The 8,528-nt window shown below is 46.4% G+C and overlaps 1 long non-coding RNA gene across 2 annotated transcripts; it reads left to right on the forward strand.

Annotated features, from left to right (window-relative positions):
* Positions 1-35: 35 nt before the first annotated feature.
* On the forward strand, positions 36-8,170 carry LOC130577598 (uncharacterized). Of its 2 annotated transcripts, none has more exons than XR_008965782.1 (3): positions 36-1,164; positions 1,260-1,391; positions 4,923-8,170. It is a non-coding gene; the product is annotated as an uncharacterized LOC130577598 (long non-coding RNA). The 2 variants fall into 2 exon arrangements; XR_008965783.1 differs by having other exon boundaries at positions 36-1,138.
* Positions 8,171-8,528: the final 358 nt, after the last annotated feature.

The following is an 8,528-nucleotide window of genomic DNA, read 5'->3' on the forward strand; positions in this document are numbered from 1 at the left end:
TTTTTTTTTTTTTTTTTTTTTTTTCAACAGCCATTTGGTACTTTACAGTCCTTTCCTCTGAAATATTACAGGACCTTCTGGTCCAAGGAAATGTTTTAAATCCTGGAAAGCAGTGGAATAGAATGATAAGAGGCATTTATGATTAAGGCAGCTGAAGGCCCCAAAATCTTTAATAATTATCTCAATTATTTTAGTGTCTAATTTTTCATTAAAAGGTTCATACTGGAAAGTAAATCTCTGAAAAGATCTTGTGCATTCCTCATGGTATTCAGCACACTCATGTCCCAGGGAGCAAAAAGGAATTGTATTCCACAGATTAATGTGCACTGAAGTCTTGGCAAGTTTGGTTGGACAGAAGGACTCCTTCCCATGTGAGGTAATAAACAGGAAATAGTAAGAATTACCAGCCAAGTCAAATGTCATGGAATTTACCTGTGGCCTCAGTGAAAATGTAAAAGTAGATGTATAATGCCTGATTTGCAAAGGAGCAATGAAGTAAAATTTCATACAACACACTGAGTGGGATGTGTTGCTGACCTCATCATTATCTGTAGCAGACTTTAGACAGAGAATGCTGTGGTTACTAATTTCTCAGAGAATCTATATGCACACAGTGGGACCTACATCTCTGTCAGTGCCTTTGAAGGGGAGGTCTGCTGAAAAAGAAAATAAAATTACAACTTCTATCAGGTTCTGCCTAGAAAAAGCACATTAACAGAAACCACCTGCAACATTCCCACGTTATGAAATTATCTTTTAAAATGAGAATTTGAATTAGTGTAAACAGTGTGAAACATTTTCACTCTAAGRACATGAACACATTTAGAAAGCTACATATCTCCCCTTGCAGCACAGACTGACAGATGTGAAGAGGCACAGCCTGAGCCCTGTGTCTTGATGGCTACTCAATTTGTTAAGTAAATCCTGATACGTAGGGTGTCATATTTTCACCTCTCAGTCCCGTGTCCTGTGCGGGCACTGGTCTCTGACAGTAGCGAACTATTATCCTTGGTTAATATAAATCCTTGGGCAAACAGATAAAATTAAACACACGGGGAGCTGAGACCGCAGGGAGCTGGGACCTTGAGAAAAGAACAGAAAAGAACAGAAAAKAACAGGACAGCTYGCCCCATACGCTGTAAGAGGAKGTTTGGCGAGGACATTGTATGCGAAATAGAAACTGACTGTTGATTGTTTGTATTGTTATAAAAGGCAGTGTTATTTAGAATAAAAAACGGCTTTGCATGCACTCCTGGCAGAGTCCGTGTCTCAGTCGCTGACAAATGCCGCTTCCCGTGCGAGGAGTCGATAGTCCGCCCGTCTCCACGGAACTTCAGCGCTGCTGTGAGGAAGCAGGAACCGGCTGGTATTGAATCCTTTCGCAAGCACAGGTGAGAAGATGGGGACTGGAATGTCCTCCTCGGAATGCCATGTTTTTGAACAAATGTCTCGTTTGCTCGAAAAGCATGGAAAATCCGTGTCCTCCCATTCCCTTAAAATCATCCTACGATGGGCTAAGGCATGGGTGCCTGCTCTGACTCAAAGCACGGTCTTTACCCCTGAGGCGTGGGATGAAGTAGGTGTTAAACTGTGGGATCGGGCTACCAGGGGAGACAAAGAGGCCAGCGACATGCTCCCCGCCTGGAGGGCTATCGTAGAGACCCTCGGAGCCCACAAGAAGGGGAGCGGGGAGGAGGCGGCTGTCCCGGGGGAATGCTCCTCTACGCTGCCCGAGTCTGACGGCGCGGCACAGCCTCYCACGCTGCCGGCTGCCTCCGACACGGTTCGACCCAGACCGCTTAATGCCCTTGTGACAGACTCTGATGACGAGCAGGAAGATTCCTTTGATCCTGGCCCTATTGACCTGGAGAAAGAGCCAAACTTATTTCCCCTTGATTCCCACGATCACTGGGTTGCTATGCGAAGGGAGGCGCTGAAAGAAGGGAATTTTGAGATCGCGGCTAAAATAGTGGCACCGGTCACTTACCGCCAGAGACGAGATCCCACATGGAAAACTATCCCCTTTCCTGCTATAAAAGAATTGCGCCGAACTGTTTCTGACCATGGTATTAACTCCCCCTATTTTAACAGTATGCTAACTACCATTTATTCTTCTTATGTTATGACTCCCTATGACTTGAAGTCATTATCCCAGCTTTTACTAMCACCGAAGCAGTACGTTTTATGGGAGGCGGAATGGCGCAGGGGGCTGCAGAACTTGCTGGCCGCAKATGTAGGTCATAATGACCCGCGAATGGCCGCTTTAACATTAGACCAACTAATGGGAACGGGCAATCAGGCGGAACCTCCAGCTCCGGCAAGAAACATTCCAAGGGAGGTGCTGGGCGGAATTAAAGAGGCTGCGCGTCAAGCCTTTCTTAAAATCCCGAATGACAAAGTGCCCGAGAAAGCCTTCACGACTATTATTCAAGAATCCAGGGAATCTTACATGCAATTCATTGATCGCCTTAAGCAGGCTCTTGACAGGCAGGTCGACCACCCTGTGGCCAGGAATATTTTGCTTTTGAAGTTAGCTGTGGAAAATGCTAACCCTGACTGCAAAAAGCTCCTTAAGTCCCTGCCTAACCCCAACCCTACTGTGATAGAAATGATTGAAGCGTGTGACCGCATTGGGGGTATTGAGCATAAATACGAAAGGATGACCGCTGCTTTTGCAGCAATGGAAACCCCTCACGGCACACCAGGGCTGTGCTTTGCCTGTGGCAAACCTGGTCACGTAGAAAARGATTGCCTGGTTCTCAAAGGGAATCCCCCAAATCCACCAGCATTGTGCCCGAGATGCCGCAAGGGGAGGCACTTTGCTAATCAGTGCCGCTCCAAATTTGATTCGGACGGGCAGCCGATCGAGGGAAGCRGGTCGCGGAGCGCGGGACCGTGCTGCGAGCAGACACAAATAATTCCATTGCCTGCACAGGGGAACCTCGGGCAAACTCCTCTGCCCTGCGCGCAGCCACAGCAGGCAGTGCCAAGAGGGACCTGGCAAGCACCGCAACAGTGACACTTTTGGGCATCCCAGTACATTTGTTGCCACCAGGACTTAAGGACTCCTGGGGGAGCCGCAGCGCTTTGCTTTCAGGAAGATCATCGGTTACTTTTTCGGGAATTTTTGTTCTCCCTGGAGTTACTGACTCGTACTTCAGGGGAAATCAAGGTTATGGATTGGGCCCCTTTTCCACCATGTACTGTGCCCAAGGGTCTCGCATTGCTCAACTGCTTTTCCTACACCCTGTGCCTTGTCCCTTAATAACACAGAAAGGGGAGAGAAAGGGTTTGGCTCCAGAGATTTGGTGGATTCAGCTGATACCGGAAAAACGCCCGGCATGTCAATGTGTTTTTGTCAGGGACAGAGGGTGGTACTCACTGGCGTTGGCAATACGGGATGTTAGCGTCATTTCACAAGATAAGGCCACCTAACTGGCCTTTAGCTGCAGTTTCACAGAGTCTTTCAGGGATTGGTGGATGGAGTGAGCTGTAGTCAACAAAGCTGTAGTCATCATACTGATGTTATAGGGCCGACAATCGCGCAGCAAATATTAAACCCTTTGTGCTAGCCATCCCCACAGTTCTGTGGGGACGGGATCTCCTTTCTCAGCTCGATTTGCAGCTACCATCTGATTTTTAACAGAGGCCATTGTGATGTGCACCACCCCCCAACTAACATGGAAAACAAATAACCCAATTTGGGTGGACACAGTGGCCTCTGCCAGAAAAAAAGTTGTGCACGGATTGGAAAAGTTAGTAGAGGACCAGTTACAAAAAGGGCATATTGTATCCTCCACCAGCCCCTGGAATTCTCCCATTTTTGTAATTCAAAACCGAATGGGTAAGTGGCGCTTGCTCCATGATTTACAAAAAATCAGTGATGCTATAGAAAATATGGGGGCTTTGCAACCAGGACTCCTTTCCCCAACAATGATACCGTGGGACTGGGTCCTGACGGTCATCGATTTAAAAAGATTGCTTTTTCACCATATCCCTGTATCCTGATGATACAGTGAATGTATCCTAAATTTGCTTTTTCTGTACCGAGAAATGTCCTTTAAAAAGATTTCATTGGATTGTTTTGTCACAGAGTGYGAAAAGCAGCCCGACTATTGGTCAACGATTCCTAGCACATGTTATTATCCCCGTGCCCAGCGCATACCGGATGCATTAATTTGTCATCGTATGGATGATCTGTCAATTGCAGCTGAAAACACCCCACTCATGGAGGAAGCTGTAGCCTTTACCTCAGATGCTGTAACTRGAGCAGGACTATGCAGAGCTCTGGAGAAAATTCAGAAACAATCCCCATGGCTATATCTGGGCTGGCGCATCAGATCCCAAACTGTTTATCTCCAAACTTTGAAACTGCAGCCCAGTATTTCAACAYTCCATGACGCGCAAAAATTGTAGGGGCGATCAACTGGGTACGTTCCTTGTTAGGTATCTCTAACGCAGAACTCACCCCCCTCTTCACCTTGCTGAAGAGGGATCCTAATTTGTTGTCACCACGAAAGATGACACTAAAGGCTACTGAAGTCCTACAAAGGGTTTCTGATGCCCTGCATAAAAGGCAGGCGTCCCGCTATGCCCCCGGGCTACCTTTTTGTCTGATCCTTTAAAATCCAACAAAACAACCTTACGCCTTATCTGTCAATGGGATCCCCTTGTGCCAGACCCTTTACTGATAATTGAATGGGTTTCTTATCACACCAGGTGACAAAGACCATTATTACACAGCACAAAATGTTTACCCTGCTAATTATCAGAGTGCCAAATTGCCTTTTCACTAGTCGTGACTAGTAATAATTCATTGACTARCAGGTCAGGACTTTTTGCAGATTTGTTTGCCTGTGGTTATCTGCAATGGTTGTTACAAAATTCAGAGGCTTTACAAATGTCTTTGTGTAATTTTACAGGTCAATACTCCGCACCCACACGCACACCCTTGCTGACTGCTTCATTCCATTTACCWGCTGCAGCGAAGTTCCCTTGCAAGCCCTAATGTTTTTTACTGACGGGTCAGGGCTGACTCGCAAATCTGTGCTCTTATGGATGGATCCGGACACCCGCCAGCGGACATCGGATGTTGCAAGTGTTTCAGGTTCTCCTCAAATTGTGGCTGCTGTTGTGTGTGCTTTTGAGAAATGGGATATCCCTTTAACATAATTAAAGATTCTTTTTATGTTGCAGGAATTGTTGAGAGAGCTGAGCGCGCAGTTCTGTGGGTTATCACTAGTCCATTGCTCTTTTCCTATCTACAAAAGCTTGTTTTTCTTTTAGATAATCGCGAGAATCCTTACTTTGTTATGCATGTTCGCTTGCACACTACTACAATTTCCGGGCTTTATTACAGAAGGCAACCGACAGGCAGACCTTCTAACAGCACCCGTARAGGTTTTACCCAATAATCTGCTCAAATACAACGGAGTCACTCCTTTTTTCATCAAAATGTCTCCACTTTACAGCGGTCTTTTTCCCTCACATGTCAGCAAGCCAAGGACGTTGTTGTCTCACGTTCTGACTGTCAGACACGGCTTTGTATCGGACCCCCAGCACCAACCCTCGCGGTCTGCAGAGCCTTCAACTGTGGCAGATGGATGTTACTCATTTTCCTGAATTTGGCCCCTTAAAATACATTCACTCTTCTATTGAAGAGTGGCTTTCCTTCTGGAGCTTTGTTTGCGTCATGCCATATGGGGGAAGTGGCTAAAGATGCCTGTCATCACTTTTTGGCTGCTTTTGCCGCCTTAGGCGTGCTCAGCACGTCAAAACTGATAATGGTCTGATAATGGTCCTGCTTGCGTTTCTCGCTCTCTGTCTACATTTTCTGTTTCATGGGAAATGCAGCACACTACAGGGATCCCTCACTTTCCTAGAGAACGAGCCTTCACCGAACGAGCTCACAGCACGCTGAAGCATTTATTGGGGCAACAGAAAGGGGGAATGCAAGGCACAGCCCCGCGAGAGTGCTTGCACAAAGCTTTACACGTGTTTAATTTTTTGAATTGTTATTCAGACAGCAAGCTTCCCCCTGTACTGCGTCATTTTGCCCATGACAGCAGAAGAGACAGCGATAAAGGCTCTGGTTTTGGTCAAAGACTTGGAACCAGGTAAGATATAGGGTCCTTTCCCCTTGTTACRTGGGGAAGAGGCTATGCTTGTGTCTCCACAGAGACGGGACCTAAGAATGTTCGCCCGTTTCGGGAGAAAGAGCCGGAACAATCTGAGGGTGGCGCTGATGATTCCCGGTGTCCTGGTTTGGTTTTCCTCACCGTGCGGGAGTGTGGCCAGCGTCCGGGACCAACGATCGGGATGGAGGAGGACTACAGTGCGCCGCCCATCCCTAGGATTACCATATGCATGCTCTAGACCGCCAACATCCCGATCCATCGAGTGGGGAGCTCGCTCCCCGGCCGGAGCAAACGGGATTATTCCGACATTAACGGGATGTGTATCGTGCTTTATCTGCAGAACTGCTGACCACCCTTGGTGGGTTCTTTGCCCATGTGCTCATTGTACCTACAGGTGGTATTTATCTTTACACAGAGGAGCCCTGTSTACCAGGTGTAACTCCTCTGTAACGCAGTATTTAACCGGGAAGATCCAGACTSTCAAATTCACGTTTTTGATTGTGGGTGGAAATATTCTGTGCCTGATCATTGGGAGGTCAAAGAATCCAAATGGCAAAAAATCAAGGGACACTGCACATGCCGATATGGTGCTCACTGCTTTTACTGAGTGTGCAAGCTTTCACTTTTGCATGGCCCTGGCCTGTTGTTCAGCCAAAGACTAATGCATGGGTCACTTTGGCCAATTTGACAGGACAGGATAGTCTCTGCCTAGCCACAACTACTCCTGAAAATCCATTCTCTACTTGCCTTGTGGGTATCCCCACAGATATATGACCACAACCCCAAGCAGTACAATTTTTGTTGCAGTCAAAAAACCATGCTGATGCCTGGGACCAGTGAACCCCTTATTGTCCTCAGGCATCCTTTGAGCCACAAGAARTAGAACTTTTGGGAGTCCATAAAGATGGACCTCTGTGTCAAATTTAATTATTCTGGAATAAACCAATCTAAGGCATGGGAAATCTCTCCTTATCAGCCTATATTTGCAAATGAGAGTGCAAACTGGTGCAACTACAGATCGGAAACTATTTCCCGTGCAACTAATGTTCCTTTGTCATTACATCCAGGAGTATTTTTAATTTGTGGGGACAGAGCCTGGCCTGCCATTCCATCACATCTGCAGGGAGACCCTGCAGTWAAGGGCAACTCGCCCTGCTTTCTCCCAAAACATCCATCATTTAAAAGCATAAACCATTGAGATGGGGGAAGCATGGCATTCACACTTATACATCTGATTGTGGTGACTCCCTTGATTTCTGGCCAGTAGGCACATGCTGGGTTGTGTAATTTTTTGCCCCAAATGTGGCAGCTGTGAAAGCATTGGTATTGTTAGACAAACTAGGCTGTTGGCTAGCACATCAAACTAATGCTACTTTGCTTGCTTTAGCGGTCTTATTAATCAATGTTGATTCAGTAAGGCACGCTATGCTGAAAAATTKGGCTTCTATTGATTTTTTGCTTTCGGCACAGGGGCATGGATGTGAAGACTTTGACAGGATGTGCTGCATGAATCTTTCAGACCATTTGGGGTCCATTCATGGAAGCATTAACACCTTGCAGGATGGGGTTGCTAAATTACAGGAGATGGATGAAGCAGAGTGGCTTACCAGCTTGTTTGGCAGCTGGCAAATTGCCACGTGGATTAAGAATTTGCTTAAGCTAGGAATATATGCTTTAGGAATAGTGCTCTATATAATTGTTTATGTTCCTTGCCTTCTCCAATGCGTGCAGCATCTGGTCGACAAATCTATAAAGCAAATTTTAATTGTGGAACAGAAAGGGGGAGATGTGAGGGTCTCTGATAGTAGCAAASTATTATCCTTGGTTAATATAAAGCCTAGGGCAAGTAAGTGTAATTAAACACACAGGGAGCTGAGACCTCAAGAAAAGAACAGAAAAGAACAGGACAGCTTCCCCCTTACGCTGTAAGAGGAGGTTTGGCGAGGACATTGTATGCGAAATAGAAACTGACTGTTGATTGTTTGTATTATTATAAAAGGCAGTGTTATTTAGAATAAAAAGGGCTTTGCATGCATTCCTGGCAGAGTCTGTGTCTCAATCACTGCCCTCTGGCACAGTCTTGCTGCCCACACAGGTGYCTTTAGGCTACGTTTCTTCCACATCAAGAGTTTCCATGGTACTGAAGCTCACCTGCACCCATGCAAATACTTGGTTCCTACACAGCACAGGCAGAGCAGGTGCTCAGCTGATAAACACAGACCTCAGGAGCACTGCAGTGCCACATTGGAGTCACAAGCAATAGGGTTTTTTTTTGCACCAAACTGTTGTTCACATGATAATCCGGTTGGATTCAGGGGTAAAAGCTGCTGCTGTGGAAATCAGTGGGAGTTCTCAAGCACAACAACACTCACACAAGGAGACTGTTCAYGT

Source organism: Malurus melanocephalus, unplaced genomic scaffold (genome assembly GCF_030028575.1).
Source record: "Malurus melanocephalus ecotype Western Australia unplaced genomic scaffold, MMel_1.1 scaffold_184, whole genome shotgun sequence".
Lineage (NCBI taxonomy): Eukaryota > Metazoa > Chordata > Aves > Passeriformes > Maluridae > Malurus > Malurus melanocephalus.